The 12412-nt window shown below is 44.7% G+C and overlaps 1 long non-coding RNA gene across 1 annotated transcript in view; it reads left to right on the forward strand.

The window, feature by feature from the left end:
- Nucleotides 1–6496: 6496 nt before the first annotated feature.
- The window catches only part of LOC142301861 (uncharacterized), a 32902-nt gene continuing 26986 nt past the window's right edge, over nucleotides 6497–12412 (forward strand). Inside the window, exons 1-2 of the long non-coding RNA XR_012752898.1 lie at nucleotides 6497–6603; nucleotides 7773–7828. This is a non-coding gene — a long non-coding RNA (uncharacterized LOC142301861). The remainder of the gene's footprint in view (nucleotides 6604–7772; nucleotides 7829–12412) is intronic.

The raw sequence follows: 12412 nt of genomic DNA on the forward strand, positions 1-12412 counted from the left end.
AAACAGAAAGGAAGAAGGGGGTCCTAGAGTCACGGGCAGTGGGAAACCCACCTATGGGCTCGCATCCACAGCCGACGTACCGGTGTGGAGGGACCAGGCCAAAAGGGGACCGGCCCCTAGACTAATGGAGAAAAAACAGGCTCAGCTAGCAAACCGGAGGCTGAGGTATCTTCATGTGCCGAAGCCACAACCACACATGAATCCGCTGAAAAGGTGACTACAGAGAGCTAGGGTATTGGGCAGAGAAGCCTCCCAGACAAAGTCCGCGGACACCAGCTCAGGGCACTGTGTGTGAGGCGCAGGGCAGGAGGGCAAAGCCAGCGCAGGAAGTTGACCAGGAAAGGGACACAGAAAGGGACACCGGTCTTGTGCCTCCGAATTACCTGGGGATCTGCTGTATCCCATCACCGCAGGACTCAGCATTCCGAGGACAGTGTTAGACCGGCCGTGATAATCTGGAACTGATAACTGTGAGTAAAGAACTAATTACTGCATTCCGCTGTATCCTGGACTCATTGCCTACGCCGCCAGCCCCGCGCTGTTTAAACGCTTCAACGGCTAACAACTGCCTGCGGCTGCCCTGAGGCACAGCTCCACCTGTGGGGAGCTGCACCATCTTAGCTGCATCACCATCTGCCCCAGGGGTCCCATCCAGCAGCGTCAGCCATATCTGGGCGAAAACCATAGGTGGTGTCACGATTCATTATCCCCTGTAAAAATCCCTTATTTAACTAACGACACCGCCAGGGTCACGGAGTCGGGCCCTGCTGCCTTGACCTCCTTAAAACAAAAAACGTGGCCTGGTTCCGAGTGCCCCCCCAATGGCCCTGGTGGGCATGTCAGATATGTGTCTTAAAATGTACTAGGTGCTGCTAATAAGTCTTTGGCTTTGTGATCTTTTTTTGGTTCTATGGTAACGAATGTTACATCACATGAAAGCCTTATGTGTCTAATATATGTTTTCAAAATTTTGTGTTTGTTGCTTATGGCAACAGTGTTGTACGCATGCGGGAAAACATAATGGCAGAGTCTAATGAGATAGTCACAGCAAATGAGAGAAGAGGAGTGATAAAATTCTTGTTTCTCCAAGGAAAGTCCGCGAAGGATATTCATGGTGATATGTTGCAGACAATGGGGGATCAATGCCCTTCATATTCCACAGTTAAGAACTGGGATGCCAAATTTAAAACGGGCCACTTCAGCACCAGTGATGAGGAATGTCCTGGACGACCGAGAGTGGTTGTTGTTCCGGAGATTTTCGATGCTGTGCACAACCTCATACTGGAGAATCAATGACTTCCAGCTAAAGCAATAGCAGACATCATGGGGATTTCCTGTGAACATGTTTGTGTCATTATTCATGAACATTTGGACAAGAGGAAGCTATCTGCAAAGTGGGTCCCCAAATGTTTGACAATAGATCAGAGAAGCATGTGAGTGAAAACTTCCCGATCCATTTGTTAGCATTTCCGGACTGATAAGAACTTCCTGGATTGACTGGTCTCTATGGATGACACTTGTATTTATTTATATGACCCTGAAAACAAGGAGCAGTCAAAAGAGTGGAAGCACAGTGGTTCTCCTCATCCAAAGATGCAAAAATCAGCCACTAAGATGATGGCGTCTGTGTTCTGGGATAAGGAGGGCATGCTGCTAGTGGACTACCTTCAAAAGGGTTCCACCATCAATGCAAGGTATTACATTGAACCTTTGGACCAATTGAAGGCAGTTCTAAAGGCCAAAAGGTGCGGCAAGCTGTCCAAAGGGATTTTTTTCCTGCAAGACAATGCCTCTGCTCAAACTGCACAAGTGACCACAGAAAAACTGGCAGAGCTGGGCTTCCAGCTGGTTGACCACCCACCTTATTCACCAGATCTAGCTCCCAATGACTATCATCTGTTTCCAAACCTAAAGAAACACCTGAAGGGAACCAAATTTAGCACCATTTCTGATGTCATGGCTGCTACAGATGCCTCGTTTGAAACACAAGCGAAATCCTTCTTTTTGCTAGGCTGACAAAACTTGGAATACTGATGTAAGAAGTATGTTGACATCAGTGGAGAGTATGTGCAATAAATGTAAAGTTTCATCATCCTATCTCATTTCTTAAAGCCAAAGACTTATCAGCAGCCCCTCAAATATTGTTTGTTTGGCACATGGTTCAGTGTGAGAAGCAATGTGTGAGGGCTACTATACCTGCAGGAAGGAACCTGAGGGAGAAGTGTGCATTTTCTGACCAGAGTTAGTAGCGGACGTATTGCAAAGAATACGGACTGTAGTCCCATGAGTGTATACCTGAGTGGAGGCGAGATAGCATCACTAGGATACTTAAAGTGTAGTATATTACTGGAGAAATGTCTTTCAAGCTACAGTGAAGGAAATAAGTATTTGATCCCTTGCTTGTTTTATAAGTTTGCCCACTGACAAAGACATGAACAGTCTATAATTTTAAGGGTAGGTTAATTTATGAGAGATACAATATCCAAAATAAAATCCAGAAAATCACATTGTTTAAATTATATAAATTTATTAGCATTTTGCAGAGAGAAATATTTTATCAACCATTAAGAGTTCTGGCTCCTACAGACCACTTACACGCTCCTAATCAACTCGTTACCTGCATTAGGCTATATTTAGACGACCGTCCCGGTGTGGCATCCGTGAGACATCATTACCGTTCCGTATACGGACCATGTGTCATCCGTGTGCCTTCCGTTTTTTTTGCGGAGCACAAAAAATGGAAGCAGCTGGATAGATAGATAAATAGATGGATAGATATAGATACATAGAGGGATGGATAGATAGATAGATAAGTAGATAGATAGGCACAGAGATAGATAGAGGGATAGATAGGCAGATGAATGGATGAACAGAGGGATAGATAGATAATAGATGAGAAAGACATATATAATGTCCCACTCCGCAGCATTTTGTAATCTAGCACCCTTTGGTGCCTTTCATGTGGCACTAATGGGTGCTTAGCCTTGTATTTAGCCAAAAAATAAATAATTAAAAAAAACGACGTGGGGTCCCCCGTATTTTTTGTAGCAAGCTTGGGTAAAGCAGACGGCTGCAGACTGCAGCCTGCACACTGTTATTTTAAATTAAATAAATAATTTAAAAGAAAAACGTGGTGTCCCCTCCAAAGTGGACAGCTGTGGTCTGGTATTCTCAGACTAGGGAGGTCCCCGGTTCTTGGACCCTCCCCAGCCTAAAAAATAGCAGGCTGCAGCCACCCCAGAAGTGGCGCGTACATTAGATAAGCAAATCCTGGTGCTTTTCCACAGCTCATCCCGATGCCCTGGTGCAATGGCAAACAGGGTAATATATGGGGTTGTAATGTCACCTGGCATCATGTCCTGGGGTTAGTGATGTCACGGCGTCTATCAGATACCCGACATGCACTTCTGATGTCAGCACTGGTCACTGACTTCTATGCCCGCCGCGTTCTCGGATCACCTCTCACGAGCGGCCCGTGATGTCACCGCTAGTCACAGTCTCGGGCTGCTCGCGAGAGGTGATGTGAGAGCGCAGTAGGCATAGAAGTCAGTGACAAGCACTGACATCAGGAGTGCAGGAATTCATCACCACAGGTAATGAACTTTACTAACCTTCTGACGGCAACACTCATCATCCCTGCGGCTGTTCGCACTGCAGTGCGGGCAGCTGCTGACACTGCAGTGCGGGCAGCTGCTGACACACTGCTGTGCGGGCAGCTGCTGACACTGCAGTGCGGGCAGCCGCAGGGCGGGAGCGGGACACAGACTGCAGGGGCACCTGATGGAGGCCATACGGAAGTGCTTCCTTTTGCGAACCCATTGACTTGTATTGAGTCACGGTCCGTTATTACGGAACAGAATAGGACATGTTCTATCATAATGGAATGGACATACGGCATCCGATCTGTTTTTTTGTAGGATCGGATGCACACGGAAGTGCTACCGTGTGCCATCCGATCCTACACAAAAGACATTGAAAAGATGCTCCTGTCAGTAGGTCCACAAAAAACTGGAACTAACCAGGACAAATGGAACGGCCATGTGGATGAGCCCTTAAAGGGTGCTTTACACGCTGCGACATCGCTAGCGATAGCTAGCGATGTCGTGCGCGATAGCACCCACCCACGTCGCTGTTTCGTCATGGGGGTGATCGCTGCCGTAGCGAACAATATCGCTACGGCAGCGTCACACGCACATACCTGCTTAGCGACGTCGCTGGAGACACCGAAGGGGGACACTTTAAGGGGGAGGTTCGTTCGGCGTCACAGCGGCATCACTAAGCGGCTGCCCAATAGCAGAGGAGGGGCAGGGATGAGCGCCCGGAACATGCCGCCCACCTCCTTCCTTCCTCATTGCCGGTGGACGCAGGTAAGGAGATGTTCGTCGTTCCTGCTGTGTCACACATAGCGATGTGTGATGCCGCAGGAACGACGAACAACCAGCGGTATGCACCACCAACGATATTATGATAAGGAGCGACGTGTCAACGATCAACGATTGTGTCAACGCCGAATGTGCGTCACAAACACCGTGACCCCCGACAATATATCATTAGCGATATCGTTGTGTGTAAAGTACCATTTAGACTCTAACCTCTACATGTGCAGGACCAAAGAGCTGTCTAAGGATGTCAGGGACAAGATCATAGACCTGCACAAGGCTGGAATGGGCTGGAATGAGACAACTGTTGGTGCAATAGTAAGAAAATGGAAGAAATACAAATGAATGTCAATTTAAATCAATCTGGGGCACCATGCCAGATCTCATCTCGTATGGTGTCCAGGATCATGAGGAAGGTGAGAGATCAGCCTAAAACTACATGGGGGGAACTTGTTAATGATCTCAAGGCAGCTGGGACCACTGTCACCAAGAATACCATTGGTAACACATTACGCCGTAATGGCTTAAACTCCTGCAGGACCCGCAAAGTCCCGCTGCTCAAGAAGCCACATGTGCATGCCCATCTGACGTTTGCCAATGAACACTTGGATTATTCTGAGCGTGATTGGCTGAAGGTCCTGTGGTCAGATGAGACAAAAATTGAGCTCTTTGGCCTTAACTCGCTGTGTTTGGAGGAAGAGAATTGCTGCCTATGACCCAAAGAACACCGTCCCCACTGTCAAGCATGGAGGTGGAAACATTATGTTTTGGGGGTGTTTCTCTGCTAAGGGCGCAGGACTACTTCACCACATCAATGGGACAATGGATGGAACCATGTACCGTAAAATCCTGAGTGACAACCTCCCTGAGAGACATTAAAAATGGGTTGTGGCTTGGTCTTCCAGCACGACAATGACCCTAAACATACAGCCAAGGTAACAACAAAGCGGATCAAAAAGAAGCACATTAAGGTCATGGAGTGGCCTAGCCAGTTTCCAGACCTTAATCCCATTGAAAACTTATGGAGGGAGCTAAGGCTCTGATTTGCGAAGCGACAGCCTCAAATCTTAATGATTTAGAGATGATCTGTAAAGAGAAGTGGACCAAAATTCCTCCTGAAATGTGCGCAAACCTCATCATCAACTACAAAAAAACGTCTGTCTGCTGTGCTTGCCAACAAGCGACTTACCACCAAGTATTGTCTTATTTGCCAGAGGGATCGAATACTTATTTCTCTATGCAAAATAGATTTAAATTTATATCATTTGTACATTGTGATTTTCTGGATTTTATTTTGGATATTCTATCATTCACTGTTAAAATTAACCTCTCCTTAAAATTATAGAGTGTTCATGTCTTTGTCAGTGGGAAAACTTACAAAATCAGCAAGGGATCAAATACTTATTTCCTTCTCTGTATGCGGGAGTACTGCAAATATATTGGACCTGAAATCCGTCTGTGTTATGTATCTAATTTTCTGAACTGTGCATGAGTACCGCAAATATATTGGACCTGAAATCTGTCTGTGTTTATGTGATGAAGTGCAGTTTATGGTTGTGTTAATAAACCTATTGGACTTCTAAATGGAAAGGTTTCCTGTACTACCTCCAAGAAGCAAGCCAAGGGAGTAAACCCCACAAATTCAGTGAGTGAATTGTCACAATATTGGATGTGTTTCTGTGCAGAAACACATCAAAAACACATGCGACTTGCTGTAGAGTGACTAGACAAGCCAAGTTGCAGGCAAGACGCAAGTCATGTGCAACTGGCATTGAAGTCTATGTCAAGTGTGTTGCATCCGACTTGCAAGCAGAGATAGAAAATCCAATATTTGGAAACATGTCGCAGGCTGCAACACAACACAATAGAAACCACTATACCCAATGCTGCAGTGTCACTTTGATTTCAGCCTCGCCCTGTAGCCCCAGCCTTAACCGGCCTTCTCTCCATGGAATGATTTATGAACCTACCACTGTCTACACTTGCCTTGGTTGCCTATTAATGTCTTATGACCGTCATCTAATGAGATTTCTGTTCATCTACTAGAAGCGCTGGTATCATGGGATCGTACTTTCTTCATGACTGTAATCATATATCTGTTAGGTAGGGAGAAGTCTGAATTCGCATTTCGAGGATGATCTTGAAATTCTAGAAGGTGAAGAAGCTAGTCCTCACTGGAATGACAGCCAACATGAAGACCGCAAACTCCCACCATATACAGAAGGTACAGATATGTGGGCCTCAAATATCCCTCCAGTCTCTATTACTTATACTTAAAGTATAGATAATGTACCTAAAGCTATAGGGTTGAGTCTCTGCATTCCCTACATGGAAAATTAGGGGTAAGGAGACGAAAAAAAATTGATAGAATATGACCATATTTACAAGACTGTCAATGTTAGTAAGAACATCTAAGTCATGTGGCAAGGCTCGTTAAAAATATTGACTGTTAGGATTGCTACATCCAGTAGGTTACACTTCAAGTCAACCACTCTTACTTTCTGAAGAGGCAATTTGCATATTTAGTTTCCCAGAAGACCATTGTATGACCTATAAGTCTCCTCACACTGGTATGTCATTCTCCACAAAGAGAAATGATAGCTCTTACACATGAGTCTGAGGTCTCTCATACAACTAAATCAGATCTGTTGCCTTGCGCTGATGAGGGTGCAACACCAGGAAACACGAGTTTGAAAATTGATTCTGCTTTGGCCCTTATCCTAAGTCATGTAGCTAAGGCTCATTAAAGGATCCATATTGACTTTAAGGCTATGTCCGCACGTTGCTTTTTACCTGCTTTTTACCTGCTTTTTTGCTGCTTTTTCAACTGCAGCGTTTAATGCCAAAATGGTTGTTCTGCTTTTCAAGCAAAGTCTATGGGAATTTGGGTTTCTTGTCCGCACTATGCAGTTCAAACTGCAGCCTTTTTGTTGCAGAACTTTGGTCAAAAACTCAGATTTGCAGTGCAAAACCCAAATGGCAAAAACAATTGACATGTCAATTGTTTTTGCCATTTGGGTTTTGCACTGCAAAGCTGAGTTTTTGACCAAAGTTGTGCAACAAAAAGGCTGCAGTTTGAACTGCATAGTGCGGACAAGAAACCCAAATTCCCATAGACTTTGCTTGAAAAGCAGAACACAACCATTTTGGCATTAAACGCTGCAGTTGAAAAAGCAGCAAAAAAGCAGGTAAAAAGCAAAGTGCGCACATAGCCTAAGGATTGCTACTTCCAATGGGTAGCTGCACCATAGAAGAATAATGTAAGCTATTGATGATTTTATCTTCTTAAAGGGAATTCTCATAATCCACAGCATACTGTATAGCACAAATGCCTGATGGTTGCCGGTCCTATCCCACTGACTCGTACAGTTACATTACTGCTTTGTCTTTTAGATGTCAATCACACAGTGATCCCCAAAATGGTGAATAACATCAATAACAACTCCAAAGTAAGGTTTTTTTTCCCAATTATACAGTAGAAATGATTTCTTGAACAATATATCAGTAGCATAGCATTGAAATGACCATTTATATTATGCATAGGTGGGTCTGGCAATGTGGAAGCCGCACTTATAGAGCAGATCACAGCTTTCTCTTATAAAGGGGGGTCCGAGCAGGAGTCTCACCTCTATATTCTTAAGCTGGGTTCACACTAAGCGACAGCGACAACGACGTCGCTGTTACGTCACCATTTTCTGTGACGTAACAGCGACCTTGTAAGTCGCTGTTATGATCGCTGCTTAGCTGTCAAACACAGCGACGCAGCAGCGATCATAACGTCGCTGTGCTACATGTGCAGAGAGCAGGGAGCCGCGCTTAGCGCTGGCTCCTTGCTCTCCTAGGTACAGTACACATAGGGTTAATTAACCCGATGTGTACTGCAGCTACATGTCACAGTGCAGAGAGCAGGGAGCCGCGCACACTGCTTAGCGCTGGCTCCTTGCTCTCCTTGCTACAGTATACATCGGGTTAATTACCCGATGTGTACTGCAGCCACATGTGCACAGAGCAGGAGCCGGCACTAGCAGCAAGGGCGGAGGCTGGTAACGAAGGTAAATATCGGGTAACCAGGGAAAGGTCTTCCCTTGGTTACCCGATGTTTACCCTGGTTACAGCTTACCGCAGCTGCCAGACGCCGGCTCCTGCTCCCTGCTCGCTTCATTTCGTCGCTCTCTCGCTGTCACACACAGCGATGTGTGTGTCACAGCGGGAAAGTGACGACCAAAAAATGAAGCTGGACATTCAGCAACGACCGGCGACCTCACAGCAGGGGCCAGGTCGTTGCTGGATGTCACACACAGCGACAGCGACGGGACGTCGCTGCAACGTCACAGAAAATGGTGACGTAGCAGCGACGTCGTTGTCGCTGTGTGTGACACCAGCTTTACACTCTAATAGATCATGTGGACAGGGGTTATCTTAAACCCCTTTAAAAGATTATGTAGGTTAAATAAGTAAGATTAACTATCTACACATTGTAATATAACATGGACAAGTTCTGTCTGGGGTCTATTGAAAAAATCAGAGAAAAAAATATCCCCCACCTAAACACAACATGCAAGTTTAATTTTAATTTCACCATAATCTCGTCATAATTACACACAGGACATCATCAGTAAGGTTTAATAGGTCATTGCTGAATCTTCCTAAAAGAAATAGTTAAGTAGCAAGTGGTTTCTATACTGGTGCTGATACATATCAATAAAGATAAGGCAATTATTCCACAATATAACAACTCCACATGATTCTATACTGTGTGCAGAATTATAAGGCAAATGAGTATTTTAATCACATGATAATTTTTATACATGTTGTCCTACTCCAAGCTGTATAGGCTGAGAGCCAACTACCAATTTAGTAAATCAGGTGATGTGCATCTCTGTAATGAGGAGGGGTGTGGTGTAATGACATCAACACCCTATATAAGGGGTGCTTAATTATTAGGCAACTTCCTTTCCTTTGGCAAAATGGGTCAGAAGAGAGTTTTGACGGGCTCTGAAAAGTCCAAAATTGTGAGATGTCTTACAGAGGGATGCAGCAATTTTGAAATTGCCAATCTTTTGAAGTGTGATCACCAAACAATCAAGCGTTTCATGGCAAATAGCCAACAGGGTCCAAGAAGCGTGTTGGACAAAAAGGCGCAAAATAACTGCCCATGAATTGAGGAAAATCAAGCATGAAGCTGCCAAGATGCCATTTGCCACCAGTTTGGCCATATTTCAGACCTGCAACGTTACTGGAGTATAAAAAAGCACAAGGTGTGCCATACTCAGGAACATGGCCAAGGTAAGGAAGGCTGAAAAACTACCACCTTTGAACAAGAAACATAAGATAAAACGTTAAGACTGGGCCAAGAAATATCTTAAGACTGATTTTTCAAAAGTTTTATGGACAGATGAAATGAGAGTGACTCTTGATGGGCCAGATGGATGGGCCAGAGGCTGGATCAGTAAAAAGCAGAGCGCTCCACTCCGACTCAGATACCAGCAAGGTGGAGGTGGGGTACTGGTATGGGCTGGTATCATCAAAGACGAACTTGTGGGACCTTTTCGGGTTGAGGATGGCGTGAAGCTCAACTCACAGACCTACTGCCAGTTTCTGGAAGACAACTTCTTCAAGCAGTGGTACAGGAAGAAGTCGGTATCATTCAAGAAAACCATGATTTTCATACAGGACAATGCTCCATCACATGTATCCAACTACTCCACAGCGTGGCTGGCCAGTAAAGGTCTAAAAGATGAAAAAATAATGACATGGCCCCCTTGTTCACCTGATCTGAACCCCATAGAGAACCTGTGGTCCCTCATAAAATGTGAGATCTACAGGGAGGGGGAACAGTACACCTCTCGGAACAGTGTCTGGGAGGCTGTGGTGGCTGCTGCACGCAATGTTGATCGTAAACAGATCAAGCAACTGACAGAATCTATGGATGGTAGGCTGTTGAGTGTCATCATAAAGAAAGGTGGCTAGATTGGTTACTAATTTTTTTGGGTTTTGTTTTTGCATGTCAGAAATGTTTATTTCTAAATTGTGTGCAGTTCTATTGGTTTACCTGGTGAAAATAAACAAGTGAGATGGGAATATATTTGTTTTTTATTAAGTTGCCTAATAATTCTGCACAGTAATAGTTACCTGCACAAACAGATATCCTCCTAAGATAGCCAAATCTAAAAAAAAACACTCCAACTTTCAAAAATATTAAGCTTTGATATTTATGAGTCTTTCGTGTTGATTGAGAACATAGTTGTTGTTCAATAATAAAAAAAATCCTCTAAAATACAACTTGCCTAATAATTCTGCACACGGTATAAAAACAGAAGAAGGATTACACAAAGCTATATAAAATATCTCTTTTTAATAATGATAGTTTAATTAAAAATGATAGTCCAAAATGTGATCACCGGCAAAATGGTAGCAAAGGGCAAACCACATGGCAAATATCCATGGTCAAAATTGTGTATTATAAACAATGATAAATGCACAAAAGTATCAAAAATGTGTCATGTGAAGAAATGGGTGCAAACCCGCTGATGTTTGTGTTTGGGGAGTCCACCTGTACTTAAAAAAAAAAATCCAGCTCAGGATTTGACTTCACCCACGACGCCGGACCCCATATAAATATAAGTGTTATAAAATGGTGTTAATGAGGGCTAGGGAGCTGAAAAAGGAAGCATAATGGGGATTAGAGCAGGACAATTATACTTACCGAGTTTACATGCAGCTGGCATGCTATTTCCGGGTCTGCTCATTAAAACTTAGGAATATTCACTGCTTGCCCCTCTCACCCTCTATGACACCGTCTGTGATTGGTTGCAATGACTGTCAGCGTGCCGGCGTCTGTGATTGGTTGCCCTCACAGTGTCTGGTTGGGTCCAGAAGTGGAGTGTAAAACTCAATAAATAATTGGAAAAAATGGGGCAAGGTCCCTGTATTTTAATACCCAGTGCAAATAAAGCAGACAGCTTGAAGCTGTATCTCCAGCCTGTGTGCTTTATCTTGGCTTTGAATCAAAATACAAGGGACCCCCAAGCGGACTATTTTTATTATTTAAATAAATATTTTTTTAAAAAAACGTTATGTAGTCCCCCTCAATTTTGATACTCAGCCAAGATAAAGCAGACAGCTGGGGGCTGGTATTCTCAAGTTTGGGAGGTCCATGGTTTTTGGCAAATGAGCTTACCTGGCTCATTTGTCAAAAAATCCCAGCTGTCATCAAGCCCAAAGATAGTCATGAGTAGGAGTTTTTGAGACCCCCGTTACTTATCGTGTAAGTAAAAAGAAATAAACACAAAACACAGAGAAAAATCCTTTGTTTAAAAAAAAATGCAAAAACGCTATTTCCACAATTTATTAACCCCCAAAACACCACTTCAGGTCCGACGTAATACACATCACGGTGTCCCACGACAATCCCGGCTCTGCTACATCTGAGGTCGGAGTGTATGGTCACATTAGAAAACGTGACCAATCGCTGTGGCTGGTGGGACACACTGACAGAGCCATGGCCGGCTTTATCCGTGTGCGAGTTGTGTGGTCGCACAGGGCGCCGGCTGGCAGACAGCAGAGGGGGCGCTCAGGGAGCAGTAATTCACTTTCACTTTGCTGCTCCTTCAGTGCACAGCCTCCAGCAGAGAGCGCACTCTCCTCCTCTCGGCTCTGCGTACTGTCTGCTCCTGCTCTGCACAGCCTACAGCAGTCAGCATCCTCCTCTGTGCCCTATGTCTGGTCTCCTCTCGCTCCTCACAGCCTCCAGCAGAGGGCGCCCTCCCCTACTCTGGGCTCGGTGTTCTCTCTTCTCCCATCTTTACCAGAGAGAGATGAGGGAGGGGCGCCTGCACTTCCAGAGATGCTGCTAAAGCCCCGATGATATCCTGGAGCCCAGGAAGTAACTGTATGTGCGTAACGTGCTGTGTGTCATATCTGTAATGTATTATGTGCTGTCTGTATGTGTTATGTATAACGTGTGTGTCCTGTATAGTGTGCAATATGTAGCTGTCTGTCTGTCTATACATCCATTCTGGCTGTCTGTCTGT

Source organism: Anomaloglossus baeobatrachus, chromosome 4 (genome assembly GCF_048569485.1).
Source record: "Anomaloglossus baeobatrachus isolate aAnoBae1 chromosome 4, aAnoBae1.hap1, whole genome shotgun sequence".
In the NCBI taxonomy this organism is placed as follows: domain Eukaryota; kingdom Metazoa; phylum Chordata; class Amphibia; order Anura; family Aromobatidae; genus Anomaloglossus; species Anomaloglossus baeobatrachus.